This window comes from Protopterus annectens, chromosome 10.part0 (genome assembly GCF_019279795.1).
Source record: "Protopterus annectens isolate FY-2018-M chromosome 10.part0, PAN1.0, whole genome shotgun sequence".
In the NCBI taxonomy this organism is placed as follows: domain Eukaryota; kingdom Metazoa; phylum Chordata; order Ceratodontiformes; family Protopteridae; genus Protopterus; species Protopterus annectens.
The window spans coordinates 498,716,935-498,732,064 of NC_056744.1; the positions used below are offsets into that span (position 1 = coordinate 498,716,935).

Genomic DNA, 15,130 nt, shown 5'->3' on the forward strand with positions numbered 1-15,130 from the left:
ATAATTGCCAATATCCTGGCAGATCGATTCAGTGCAAACTTCACCCTCCTCTCACCCCCTAAAGGGCCCATCTCAATACTAAAAGATTACCAAATTCTGGTAATAACGGCCACACAGGTAAAAAAATGCACTCTCCAAAGCTAAGAATACAGCATCCATGGGACCAGATGACAACCCAGGCTGTGTATTACATGAACTACAAAATGAACTGGCACTTCACCTAAGCGGCATGTTTAATCATAGCCTCACCTCAGGCTTTGTGCCCACTGAGTGGCGCACAGCTACAGTTATCCCACTCCACAAGAGGGGATCCACCTTGAATCCTGGGAACTACCGCCCCATCAGTCTGACGAAAATGATCTGCAAGGCCATGGAATGTATAAACAAAGACATTGGCAACCTTCAAACACTGGACCCAATGCAGTTTGGGTTTGTGAATGGCTGATCTTGTCTCCTGAACCAGATTCACTTCTTTGAATCAGTCTCCAGAGCCGTAGACAAGGGTAAAGTGGTCCACACAGTCTATCTGGACCTCGCCAAGGCCATCGATGTCATCCCCCACTCTGGAATCATAGATAAACTTACTAAGCTGGGCATTAATCCCTACATCACTAGATGGGTTGCCAGCTAGCTTACTGACGGAACCCACACTGTAAAAGTAGCAGACTCCAAATGCAGCTCTAGATAATTGACAAGTGGAGCACCTCATGGTTCAGTCCTGGGACTGCTCTTGTTTGGCATCTACTTCTCTGAAGTACAGGCCAACACTAAGGGACTCTAGCTAACAAAGTTGGCAGATGACTGGAAACTGGGAGCCATTATTGAATACCCAAATAATGTGGATATTCTACAAAAGGGTCTTACAGAAACAGATACTTGGTGCCAGAGCCATGGGCTCAAGCTCAATGCCAAGAAATGTATAGTTATCCCCTTTGGGAAAAAACATGTACCCATGAATTACCACATAGGTGGCAGTACACTAAACACCAAAAGTGTGATAAGAAACTTAGGGACATAGGTGGACAGTGGTCTCACCTTCGATAACAACATCACCATAACAGTCACGAAATCCTTCTATGTGTCACACTTCATCACTAAGGGCTTTTCATCCAGAAAAAAGGAGGTAATTGTCCCACTGTACTCATCCCTCATTAGACCCATTATAGAGTACAATGCCACATTTGGTATGTGCCTCTCAAAGTCATCTGCAACAACTGGAAAGTCCGCAGAAATACCTCACTAATCACAGGTCTAAAGCAGATGCCTTATGCTGACCAGCTAAAAAAACTCCACCTATACTCTGTCGCATATCGCCTACTCGGAGGCGATCTCTGCTTAACATACAAAGAAATCCCAATCCCTCAGAGAGACATGCTCCAGGGACCTAAACCTTGTCATCACAATGAACAAAACATGCTGGAGAGATAGGTTTCTGACCCAGAGAGTCCCCAGGCTTTGGAATAGACTGCCCACACGTCAAGCAGAGCGCCTCTTTGGCCCTCTTCAAAAGGAACCTTGATGATTAGATGGGATATAGGAAATTCAGCCCAGGGGTCCAGACCCTGCTAGACAGGGGTCCAGGGAAGTAAATACCGTGGGAAGAAATAGCCAGGGAATTGTTATGGCTAGGTTTGTATAGGCCATAGGGCCGATAGCCTAGTACCAACCTATGAACCTATTTTGACCTTTTTTCTTGGACTACCGTATCTTGTTTTATTGCACTTTCTTAACTGCTGGTATTGTGTGTTTGTGTTCGCTGTGGTTCAGGTTTCCAATACTCCTCAGCTACTTGTATACTGTAGTGTGTGCATAATCCCCAGTGCAACAGTCATGTCACATTAATGTGCCTTTCAATATACAGACTCTCGGCCATGAGTGTAATTGCAACAAGTAATGAACTATGCAATTCTTTCTAGTTCTGTTCTACAGAACCTGCATTTCTCTGTTTCTCCCACTCTTGCTTTAGACTTTGTACACCAACTTGGAACACAGCTCAAGCTCACACTCTCGGGCCTTGAACACAGCTCAGAGTCTCGGGCCTTGAACACAGCTCAGAGTCTCGGGCCTTGAACACAGCTCAGAGTCTCGGGCCTTGAACACAGCTCACAGTCTCGGGCCTTGAACACAGCTCACAGTCTCGGGCCTTGAACACAGCTCACAGTCTCGGGCCTTGAACACAGCTCACAGTCTCGGGCCTTGAACACAGCTCACAGTCTCGGGCCTTGAACACAGCTCACAGTCTCGGGCCACCATTATTATCTTTTCTTCTTTTGGTTTAAAGTCATCTCTCCTTAATTCCTATGTAAAATCTTAGCTGTTGTTGTTCTAGGAGTTCTCTACAGTTGCCACTATATTTGTGGACCTTCCAGTTTTTTTCCGTTTTCCTCCTCTCCATTTCTTTATATTTTTTGGACACTTTCAGTTGCTATCTAATTCTTACCTCCTTTGACTTCCATTTCCACTCCTTTCCAAACTGATTCTGCTACACAATGCAATGACGTTATTCTAGACTTCTCTTCACAGTTTAGAATTTTCACAATGTTCAGATCAGTTGAAAGTATAGTTTTGCATCATTTTATTTAAACTTGGTGCAGTACCACATAAGATCACCGCTATATATTGAGTCTCTGTGGATGGCACCATTTATTTTTAACAAGGAGATGCAAGACAATCAATTTTCTCTCTCCTGGTGAGCACAGCCTGTTTCATTTTGTTTTCGTTTAGATATATGTCATAAATGATGTCATCCTTTCTGTATAACCATGGCAGACACCATTTTCATACAACAAAAAAATGAAATGTACGCAGTACTGCTATTATGCTCCAAAATTAGTGAAAATACAGGTTGTTAAAACATCTTTCTGATATTAGAAAGGTGCATAAAAAGCTTTTGTTGAGCATACCCATCTTTTGAAACATTATCTTTAAGCTAAAGCATTAGCAGTGTTCGGTGGTCAGAACAGAAGAGCAGAAATAAGCCACTAAATACTCAATAAAAAAAGATCAGAACACAGCTTTCAGATGCAAAACAATCAATTTTCTCTCTCCTGGTGAGCACAGTCTGTTTCATTTTGTTTTAGTTTAGACATATGTCATAAATGATCCATTTTCATACAAGAAAAAAATGAAATGTATGCAGTACTGCTATTATGCTCCAAAACTAGTGAAAATACAGGTTTGTTAAACATCTTTCTGATATTAGAAAGGTGCATAAAAAGCTTTTGTTGAGCATACCCATCTTTTGAAACATTAGCTTTGAGATAAAGCATTAGCAGTGTTCGGTGGTCATAACAGAAGAGCAGAAAAAAGCCACTAAATACTCAATAAAAAAGATCAGAACAAAGTCTGAATAAAGTGCTTACCAGCTTTCAGATGCTCTTCTTGGTTAGCCACTCTGTGTGTGGCAGTGGTTAATGTGTTACCTTTCAAACTACACAGATTTTTTTTCTTTTTTCTTTTCTACATTTTTAGTATGCAGGATCAGGCCGTGCCAGTCATAACCCAAGACTGTTATGTGATTTGTCTCTTTTTTAATTTCTCCAGATCTTTTTGTTTCTAATACTGTGACAGGAATGGACCCCATTCCCAAGTCAAAGTGTGATTAAAGGTCGTGAAATTAGTATTGTTTCACTCTGATGTCAGCCAGTAGTGCTCTTCAGTGGGAGGTTGACATACTGGTGAAGTTGTTTACCTTGCAGACACAAGGTGCAGGGTTTGATTCTCACATGGGGTAATTGGCTAGGCTTAAAATGTCCCACAAGGGCCATTAGCTTAGTACTAACCTATGAACACCATGAACACCTATGAACAGCACCCACAATGTGCCCAGTAATGATTCCTCCTGCAATTTGTGCGGAGTTATATGGATTGGTAAGATATCTAAATAGGATTGTAGACTCTTTTATAAGATCCATTGCTCCTACCACTATTGGAACTATCTGGGTATCTTTCTTCCACATTGCTCGTTTCTGCCTACAAATCCTGATATTTTATGACTTTGTGTCTCTCTGTATGCAGAACACTGTAGTTACTGGGTGTGGCGATTTCAATGCTCAATGCTACTTTTGTCTTCTTTTCCTGGACCACTATATCTGGTTTTCTAGCATCTTTTTCATCTGTTGGTAATGGATGATCCCATGTGATGTAGACCTCATCATTTTCTATGATGCATTGTGGCTCATTTTTCCAGTGTTTTTCAGCCACTTCAGTACCATAATGTTTAAATAATCTCCAGTGCAACAGTCTCACCACATTATTATGCCTTTCAGTATACAGTCCTTTTGACAGTTGTATGTCACAACCAGCAATGAGGTGTGCAACTGTTTCCAAATCTGTTTTACAAAACTTACATTTGTCTCTTTCTCCCACGTTTAATGGACTTTGTAAACCAACGTGTACGTAGCCCACTATCTTGGGCCGCCAATATTAACATGGATGTCAAGACGCACTTCGAGAGACAAGAGCCTACCATCCATGTCTTGAAGATATAACACCCCGATTATAATTGGAGACTCGAGCATAATTCCCTAGATCCTTGTCAAGTAAGCCCTGCATCACCTGTGGGCAAGCATTCTTTACAGAATAGTTTAAATAATTTTTTCTGCTTTGGAAAAGAAGAAGTTGTCTGACTTTTTACTAAGTGCAATATTAAGCCTCTTGTTATGATGCTGTTTCTTTCCATGAAAGACTACACAATGGATGTGCATTAAGTTTGTGGCCTTCAAAAGTATAATGGATCATTACAGTTGCTGTAAGCTAAACAGTATGTGCAAATGGAAATAATCCTAGGGTGATCTATTTCCTCCTGCCATATCCATACACATGTTGGAGCCCTGCATTTGCAACCTATGTTCACAGCAGAATGCTTACTGTGAATATGGTGGATCTCCAAAAGACAACAAAATGAAACTACATCATTCCAGGTGCCAAGAACTACAAACTGTATAGGGAAGAAAAGAATTTCAAGGTGATCTATTCCTTTTTCTTCATGATCCTAAGTATCATAAAGCTCTGAATGTGGAGACAGAAATAGCAGACATGTTCTGCAAGTCGCTTATCTCATTCAATTCCCACCAGTTTTGTATTAAGGTAAAACAACTCTTGTCCTTGGACATAGCACAAGGTGATAGATTTTATAAGCAGACTTGCACATTCAGTTGTCATTTCAGCAGTTAGTACTTAAACAGAGTTGCTTGCTAGCCAGTTACAGAAAGGCAAGGTGTTTTTGCTCATTAAACATTGCTCCTTTAAAAAAAAAAAAAAAAAAAAAAAGATGAGAAGCTGATCCTTCTAGCTGCAACTATCTTATTAGTCACTCATGGGAAGCAAAAGAAAATAATTTTCTGAGCCCGTGCTAGCTGCTTTCATTATATTTAAAAACAAACAAAAAACAACAAGTAGCAAGACTTACCTTCCACTCGCTTTTAGCTTCATTTGGTTCACTTTGTTGCAGTAGTATATAAAACTTGAGAAAGAAGCAGAAATTACGTTAAAGACATGCAGGTAGATGTGTGCGTGAATGGGCGTGCCTTCATTTAAGGTTGGGCGTCGGACTGGCAACTAGGCCCCGTAAAATTCCATTGCTAATCATTAGCAGACGGGAGTTCCGCTGTGGCGACCCCTAACCGGGAAAATCCTAAAGACTTTTTACCATAGCACTATTCATTCAGTTACGTACACTGACAAATTCCTCAGGATGTACTTACTTAGTAAGCGATTATATTTCTCACATCTGGACCTCCCTTCAACACAGCTGATCCCAAATGAGCATAAAGAAAGGGGGAAAAAAAGAGAGAGAAATTCACTTATATAAAACAGGTATGTCAGTTTTTTACCTGTAGCAGTTAAGCTGCAGCAAGTAAATTCAGGGACACTTATATTATTACTAATAACTGGAGACAATGACATAATTTTCTAAATCTTATTTACATTTTCTGAAGCAAGACATCTAGGACTCTTAATATTTTCATTATTTATTAAGTGCAATCCGCAACAGTTTCAATGACAGCAATTTAGGACACATTCAAAGGAACAGAGAGAAAATTTGACTCACAATCAGGGATGCACCTGAAAATCAGGGATAATTGCCAATTATGCTGCAATGCTGCTGCCCTTCAATAAAACAAGGACTGTTTTCCACCCCCCCAACTTTTTTTCAAGAAATCTGCATTTTTGAAGCAACGTTTTTAGTATAAATAGTTAATATACACAACAGCATATGAAGGCAACTCACCTAGATAGCATTAAGCTGTTTATAAAATTTAAAAAATTCCAGGAAACCGTCCCAATTCCCATTCCTCAGCAAGTTGTTACCGCTCTCATGTTAAGATGTCAGACGAATTATTAATACTAAAAACATTGCTGAAAAAAATGTGGATTTGTTAAAGGAAAAAAGTGTGTGTACACATATATATATATATATATATATATATATATATATATATATATATATATATGAAAGAACACCAAAGCGATAGTCCAAATAGAAAATAAAACACAAATCCCAAAACAAAAGGAGCTAGGTTCTCGTAGTGTCTCTTAGAATTGTAGCGGTTCTTCAATTAATGTTAAAACACAGTCAATAAGTCACGATCATAAAGCGATCAAGCCAGAAAAAATCTGCAGATGTTGTTAGAACCAAAAATGCTCTTTTATTGTAGAAGTTAGCGCTTTCGCGGTGTGCCCCACCACTTCATCAGACATACAAGTAACCATAATAAAACCATTTAAATATATTGCATCAAATAAAATACACTTCTCATAGGCTTAAGTAAATACAAATTGTAAAAGTCTCACCAATCAGTGAGTCCCATCGTATGAAACATCTCAGCATAACTCCATGTACAAGTTAATGCATCACTCTCTGTGCGCAGAAAGAAACCTGCGTAACCTAAATACCAGCATGAAGCAAACAATATGCGTCACTGTTTAAATCAAAACATTCATCGGTCTCATTGAAAACGGCACAAATATCAAATATAAAACAAAACAACTACCTATAAATTCAAATAAACTTTTGTTCAAAATTGTAAGAATCATTAGAATATAATGCCATAAGGCATATGGAATATGCAGAATTGTATCTGACTATTGATAGTATACTCAAAAGAACATGCCTATATATTAGCTGTCAAATATCGACTGAAATTAATATTCATTATCATAGGCACATGCATAGAACATATTATAGTACTAACTAATTCAGATAGATATCTAAACAAATATAAGTAAAAAACATGGTTGTATAATAAAACAAGATAAAAGAAAACAATACAAACATGATAGGTAAGATATGCAAAATGAATACAACAAAATCCTAGTAATGCACAAACCTATGAAAAACTATGATCCTGCATATATGCCTTTGATGAACACATTTATGAGAAGAGTACTAAAAGGACAATTTAAGATCTAAAAACTAAAATCTAGCGGAGGCTTCTTCCTCTGAGGTGGGGTTTGATCGATACAGTCTCATTCAAGCCCTTACCCCTATGGGCACCTAATCTTAAGATCCATTGGAGTTCCGCCTCCTCAGTTCTTGTTACAATATCACCTAAACGTACTGATGGAGTTTCTACATGAAGTACCTGAAATAAAAATAAATGTTGATGACCTTCATTTAGCATGTGCTTTGCCAAAGCACTGCTAGTGTCATTTCTGTTCAAACAATAATAGTGGTCCCTAATACGCTCCTTAAGGGAGCGATTGGATTTACCAATGTAGTAACAGAAACATGTATTACAATGGGCAACAAACTATATTGAGAGTCAAACATGTAGCATCTACTCTAATCTCCCACAATCTACCACTATCCGGATGTTTAAAATAGTGGGACTCGTCTATATAGCAACAATGGGGGCAACATCCACATCTAGAGGTTCTTTCTAGACCTGTACGTGTCGCTCTTGATCTGAATTCAGAGCATAAAATCTGTTTCAGATTGGACATATTACTATACGTAAACTGTGGATAGGGACCAACAATCTCCTTGGTTCTATCATCACAAGAAAGGATATTCCAATTTTTGCAAATCACGCTCTTAAAAGAATTAATGTTTTTGGTAAAGGGTATCGCCATATGCTCAAAATTGGTCTTAGTGGTATCTCGTACTTCTTTGCTGATATTCTCAGAAAAAAATGGTTGTGCTCTATCTCTTCTGAGCTGGTCCATGCTTGAATATACATCCTGTATTTCATTAAGCTTATATCCCCGCCCAGTCAAGCCTGATTTTAATGTTACTAACTCCTCTCGGTACTGGTTATCAATACTGGATAATCGGGAAAGGCGCATTGCCTGTCCTTTCACTATGTTTCTAAAAATCTTGGGGTTGTGCATGCTCTGTCTGTGTAAAAAAGAAGGTCTATAACATGCCTTCCTGTGAACGCGTGTGTGAACTCTTCTATGTTCTCTAAATATTTGAACATCCAAAAAATCCAATGTATGCTTAGAATATTTCAATGTAAATTTAATAAAATTCATAACATTATTCAATTTATGATGAAATTCTAACAATGTCTGAACAGAACCTTCCCATAGAAAGAACAGGTCAACAAATCTTTTAAAGAATGTTATTTGACTAGTACCCTGGACATATCTGGACTCAAATTCTGCCATGACTAAGTTGGCGTAGCTATTAGCACAACTGGTGCCCATAGCTACGCCACTCGTCTGTCTATAACAGATATTGTTGAATAGAAAGATGTTATTTTCCAACACTATTTCAACCAAAAGACAAAGGAAATCTATTTTGGTGAGTGTGTAATCTGTTGTGTTAAGCAAAAAGGACTTCAAATAAGCCAGTCCTTGTTCATTAGGGATACAGGTAAATAGTGAAACTACGTCCATTGTTACTAAAATGACATCCTTGGACATCAAGGATTCACTGGTTTTCAGATAGAGACTTCTCATAAACTCTTCTGTATCCCTTAAGACTGGTTCATAGTTGTCTAAACATTTCTTAAGCTGATTATCAAGATATATGGAGATTGACTCAGTTAGCCAGCCTCCTCCAGATACTATAGGTCTTAATTCTGGAAAATGAGGATTTTTGTGTATCTTGGGTAGTCCACTTATTGTGGGAATAAGTGGAAAATCAACTTTGAAGTAAGAAAGCAAATCTTCACTAATGAGCCCTAGATGTTTACAGTCTTCAAGCATATTCATAACTCTGACTTGCATATCACAGACATTGTCAAAAGGAATTATTTCATGTGAACCACTTGTTAATAATTCCATCATTTTTTGAATATAGTACTCACTGTCCAGAACCACAATGGGGCCGCCTTTGTCCGCCGCCCGTATAATAATATCTTTATTCTGACGTAAATTTGACAGAGCCTCATTTTCCTGTCTGGATAAATTGTTTTTCTTTGCTGTTCCTGAGCGTGTGAATTCCTCATATAGCTGCGACTCCACTGCTTTGATAAAAATGTCAAGATTAGATTGCAAGTGAGGTGTAAAAACACTTTTTTTCTTGAAATCTGTATTGTGTAAAGAAGCATTGCTACATCCATCAAAACCAAACAAAAGTTTCAATGAGACTCTACGTACAAATAACCTCACAGAAAGAAGGGCTTGACTGATATCCATGCTGGTGGTAGGTATAAAAGACAGCCCCTTGTTTAGAACACACAGTTCTGGATGAGATAAATCATATTTAGATATATTATGGACCAAAGACACTGTCTCATTGGGTTGTAGTCCAGTGTCACTCTGTATATTACAGATAGTGTTTACAGACTGGGGTTCCAGTATTTTTGAAGTGTTCGCTGTTGCTGTTGTAAATGTGGGGGTTCCTTTTTCTTGGCCCCATAGTTGTTGTCGAGATCTAAAGACCGTTTTCTGCCCATTCTGATGGGTAAAGGAAAATCCGTGGCACTATGCCCATCCAACTGTATTTTTCTTCTAACGGCTCCTGACAAGGTATTACTCGGGCCTGCTGCTGGTCTAACCCTATTAGTTAGAACCGCAGATTGGGTCATAACCTCCTCACTAGGTGTTGCATATACTGACCCATTACCTTCTGGAGACGCAACTTGATTAGGTACTGTTAAAGCATTGCTCAAAATTTTAGAGCCTTGCAGTTCTGACTGTTCTAAATTATGTATAGAGTCTCTAAGTAGTACTTGATCCTGCTCATTGGATGCATTCACCACTTCTTGTACGCTCTTCACTCCATTACTGAGCACAGACATTTCTGTGCTCCTTGTGGCCTCTCTGCTTGTTGTACGCCCAGGAGCTGTACGTTGGCCATTCACATATGTCTTTGGCCAAACAAACACATTATTGTTTGCAAAGTCAAATGAATCTCTGGCCAATTTCTTTCATTTATTATTGAGAAGATTTTTCTCATATCGGCTTATTCTCTCCATGATCTCCTGTAAATAAAGCTCCGTTGCATCAATGCCACATTGATCTACCAGTTTATTTTGTATCTCTACTATATGATCCTTCAGATCATTCTCAATAGGATGAAAAAACTTGATAAGCAGTTTGATATACTCTTTGCTTGTACGTAAATTGATTTGCCGCCATTTGGCCAACAATGTTGGATATGTGTTGCCGTATGTCAGCATTGTTAGTATACGAAGGCCTCCTGGAACAACATTAGTGCTCAAGCAAGCTTCCATATGAAAGCGTTGTGCTGTCAGTCTCTTAACTCGATATATCTCATTCTCGAAATCCCTTTTCAGGTCTCTCACTAACCGCTCGTTTTAAGTATCGATGTTCAAAACATTGGATTCCACGAACTCATTAGTTCCGACCAGTGGATTAAAGTTTTCATCCAAAAAGTTCCGTAGCGTATTACTAACTGAAACTCGTAGAGTATCTACCGGTACCGGTTCATTAATAGCCCCTTCCATATCGCCAAACGCAAGGAATGAAAGAACACCAAATCAATAGTCCCAATAGAAAATAAAACACAAATCCCAAAACAAAAGGAGCTAGGTTCTCGTAGTGTCTCTTAGAATTGTAGCGGTTCTTCAATTAATGTTAAAACACAGTCAATAAGTCACGATCATAAAGCGATCAAGCCAGAAAAAATCTGCAGATGTTGTTAGAACCAAAAATGCTCTTTTATTGTAGAAGTTAGCGCTTTCGCGGTGTGCCCCACCGCTTCATCAGACATACAAGTAACCATAATAAAACCATTTAAATATATTGCATCAAATAAAATACACTTCTCATAGGCTTAAGTAAATACAAATTGTAAAAGTCTCACCAATCAGTGAGTCCCATGAGTGATATATGGGTCCTATTTATTTTATCGACAGTACGGTTCATCGAACCATACTTTGTCAAAATTACTTTAGCGAAAGTGCATTTTGTCAAACATGCACTCTCTAAAGTAAACAAATAAAAAAGAAAACATGCAGTTTGCATGTTGCCTTAGTTGCACATCAACGTATACTGTTTATGTACAATTAAGGAAAGTTTTGTTGAGATCGTAGTATAGTGGGGTAAGGGAATATTCCCTCTTCCCCACTGTAGTACGATCTTGGAGTGAGAATATTAAAGTGGGGGGGTGGGGGTGCAGGGGGGGGTTTGCCCCCCTGCATAACACTGTTTAGTTTGTTATTTTACTTTTTTAGTTATTTTTTTGTTTTTTTATTCTGCAAAAGTGCATTTTCGATGGAATGCACTTTCGTGGAAGTAAGTTCGAGGAAGTATGGTTCAATGAACTGTACTTTCAATTTACAAATGTCGATCCACACATTATATATATATATATATATATATATATATATATATATATATATATATATATATATATACACACATATATATATATGTATATATACACACACACACACATACATATATATATATATATATATATATATATATATATATATATATATATATATATATGTATATATACACACACACACACACACACACACCATGTTTCGAGGGGTGTAGTCTGTTAATAGTACTTGAGCTGCCTATCCATGTTAAAAGCATGCAAAATCTGTTCTCCCTGTTTTTTAGGTTCTCAGTATAAACCTGGGATAGTGACGGCTTGATTCAAAGTAAACTCTGTAACCACTCTGGGCATAAAATAAAGGTTTGTTCTTAAGGATTCCTCTTCTCTAAAGAAAATCAAATAGGATTCACCCAGTAGGAAAATTTCCCCTATTTCTCTGCAGTATGTAGTTGTGCTTCTTTTCCATTCCTCTGCAGCTTATAACTGTGGTTATCAGTGGTTGTGCTAGCTTCATTAATAGGTTTATAGGTGTGCTTGATTTAATTAACACTTATTCTGCTGTTAAAGATCAATTAGAAGACTTATTTAAATGCTTGTAAAATGGTGTTCATTGTTTTTTGGCTTCTGAGGAAGGAGGGTCATTGCACCTTCCGAAAGCGTGTTGCTCAAGATATTTGGATTAAAGCTTCTGTATTGGGTGTTGAATCCAGCTCATTTTTGTGTTCTCGTTTGGTTTTCATTTTCTTGGTTTCCAGTAGGAAAGACTGCAACTCAGATAGCAGCACAAACGTCCACAACCAAGGTATTGAAGGACAAAACAAATTGCCAAAGAATGAAAGGAACTCCTCCAATTGTCTTCACAAGAAATTGGGTTTTATGCCAGGGTCTACTTTAAAATGACGAAAATGCAAAGTCTCGAACACTCACATGAGCAAACTCGAAATTGGTATTTTGGGATCGCAGTACATTGAAGATCGGAATATTTGTCCTTTCCTCACTGTAGTGTGATCTCGGAGTAGGACTATATATTTAGCGTGTTAAAATCATTCTCAACCTCACTTTAAAAACTAAGACCAACAATCAGCAAGTAAAGTTAGCAGTCACAAGTAAAAATGATAAACCACTTTAATGACATTGTATGTGTATCAACACACACACACACACACACATCAACAGTTAACATTCCAACCATTTTAGTTTCAAGACTGGCGATATGAAAACAGTGTCACTCATTCCTGGAAACTTTAAGGCATTACGTCCAAGTTGCCACAACAGTTCCAATGACCACCCCTTTCAGAGATATTCATTTTTCTGATAACAAAACACACATTATTTGTAGTCTGGGGAAATAAGACAATACTTAAATAGTACACTAACATACCCCTTCTTAACATCAGCAACACATTCATAAATCCTTTCTTTAAGAGAATGAACAAGCAGTTTTCCCAAGATAATATGCATCACAGGAAAGACACTGTGCAAGGTATACTCCTCTGGTGTTGCACTTATCAGAGCAAGGGACTGTCCTCTGATAGTTTTTGGAGGAGACATTTGTTTTATCATAAATATACACAGTTTGCACATACCATATTTGGAAGACATTTTTTCATTGCAAGTTAGAGAAATATCGACAAACTCTGTATTATGATCTTATTATGTGCCCTTCTAAAATCAACTTTTGCTTCAACACCTAAGGTTTGTATGAGGTTAAAGGGCATACATTTTTCCCAGCTGGATTTTACAATTTTATAAATGTGTCCTGCATCTACTGAAATGAAAAAGGCTGAAATGAAAGAGTCAGAGGCTCAAAGTTGAACACTGCAGTGTTTCTTCATAATGAGCCATAAGTCCTTTGGAAACGGTTTATAAACCAGACTTCTACCATGAATAAATGTAGCTGCCATTTTATCAACTTACCATAACAGCAGATGTTCAACTGATCACTGCTGCAAGAGCCTTGGCTATATGGGTTATATCCAGCCAGGAATATAATAGCCGGCCAGCTTCCAAACATTCTGGGTACCATACACTAGACCAAATTGTCAGTCAGCTCTAACAGAGCTGACTAAAAGACAAGTTTGGGCATAAAGCCCTTCAGAGCTTTCTTGCCAACAGAAAGAGAGAAGCTGAGTCCTTAAAGGACAAAGCTAGGAACAACAAAAAATAAATGACCATAATACACTGGCATAAGAAGCACACCAAAAAATATTGGGGGGGTGTCTACTGCAGCAGTGATCATTCAAACATCTACTGTTATAGTAAGTTTACTTACACAACTGTATTATGTTCAACACATTGATAACTGCTGCTATATTGGTAGCTTACCCCAACAAACAATTGGGGGGGTGGAAATAGTAGAATCCAGGAGCCCCGGAGAATGGTCCTAGCAAAGCTTGATCTGGACTTAGACAAGGAATCAAGCCTATGGTGCTTTCCAAAATTATGTACAGTACACCACAGAGCATCTTATACAAAACATGTAAAGTCCAACCCCTTTCCAAAAAGCCATAGATGAAGACATGTCCCTGGGAGAGTAGGCCTTGACCCTACCTGGAATAGTTTTGTTATGATAAATACAGCAAAAGGTAATAGCCTCAGATATCCATTTAGAAATAGTCTCTTTTGAAACAGGTTGTTCATTCTTCTTACCTTACAGGTTTGCAGGCGTTTACTAGGCTAATGACCCCAAGGGCCTTTTTAAGCTTAGCTATGCATCCAAAATCTCTGACAAGTTCTGGTACCCCTGATAAGTGTTAGTAGGAGCCTGGGCGATGAAACATTTACAGGTTGTCTGTGTCCATTAAAAACAGATGCCTAATCAGGGATGAATTTCCTGCTACCCATCCAGTTCTCCAAGTTACACTTGAATTGGGTTAGGAAGGAACTCTGTTTCACATGGATGGGGATCCTGTTCTAGAAAAGGGGTAATCTCTGGGATACATACTTGTCTTTCCAGCAGATCCTATTTATACCACAGGCAAGGTTTAAGTCTTTAGAATAGGTTATTCTGGTGCTGTTTGTTTTGTGGCTATGCAGGAGGTACATCAGAGTGGGGTATGACAATGTCTTGTATGTCAGGCATAGATCTCTCCTCAAATGTCTGAATACAGGGATAGGGCCTTGAGGCAGACTGCATAGGTTATGTTACTTACGTCCTATATTCTTTTAGTAGGGAACCTCTGTGGACATTCCACTTGTTGGATATGCTTCGTTAGGTACATACCAAAGGGGACACTCTACTCAATGGTAGATCTGATGAATGCCAAATACAGTGGAACAATGACTTCTTTGGACTTAGATTCCATACTTTTGTTTATAAGTTGCACAGCCTAGAATGATTTCCTTACTACTACAGACATGTGATTATCAAAGGCTAGATTACGGTCTATGTATGTCCCCAAGTCTGTGACTACTGGGTCAGCT

General features: G+C 38.4%; 1 long non-coding RNA gene across 1 annotated transcript in view; it reads right to left on the reverse strand.

The window, feature by feature from the left end:
- Positions 1-5,704: 5,704 nt before the first annotated feature.
- LOC122812793 overlaps positions 5,705-15,130 on the reverse strand; it is a 77,748-nt gene continuing 68,322 nt past the window's right edge. Inside the window, exons 2-3 of the long non-coding RNA XR_006366569.1 lie at positions 6,796-6,889; positions 5,705-5,752 (exon numbers count right to left, since the gene is read on the reverse strand). This is a non-coding gene — a long non-coding RNA (uncharacterized LOC122812793). The remainder of the gene's footprint in view (positions 5,753-6,795; positions 6,890-15,130) is intronic.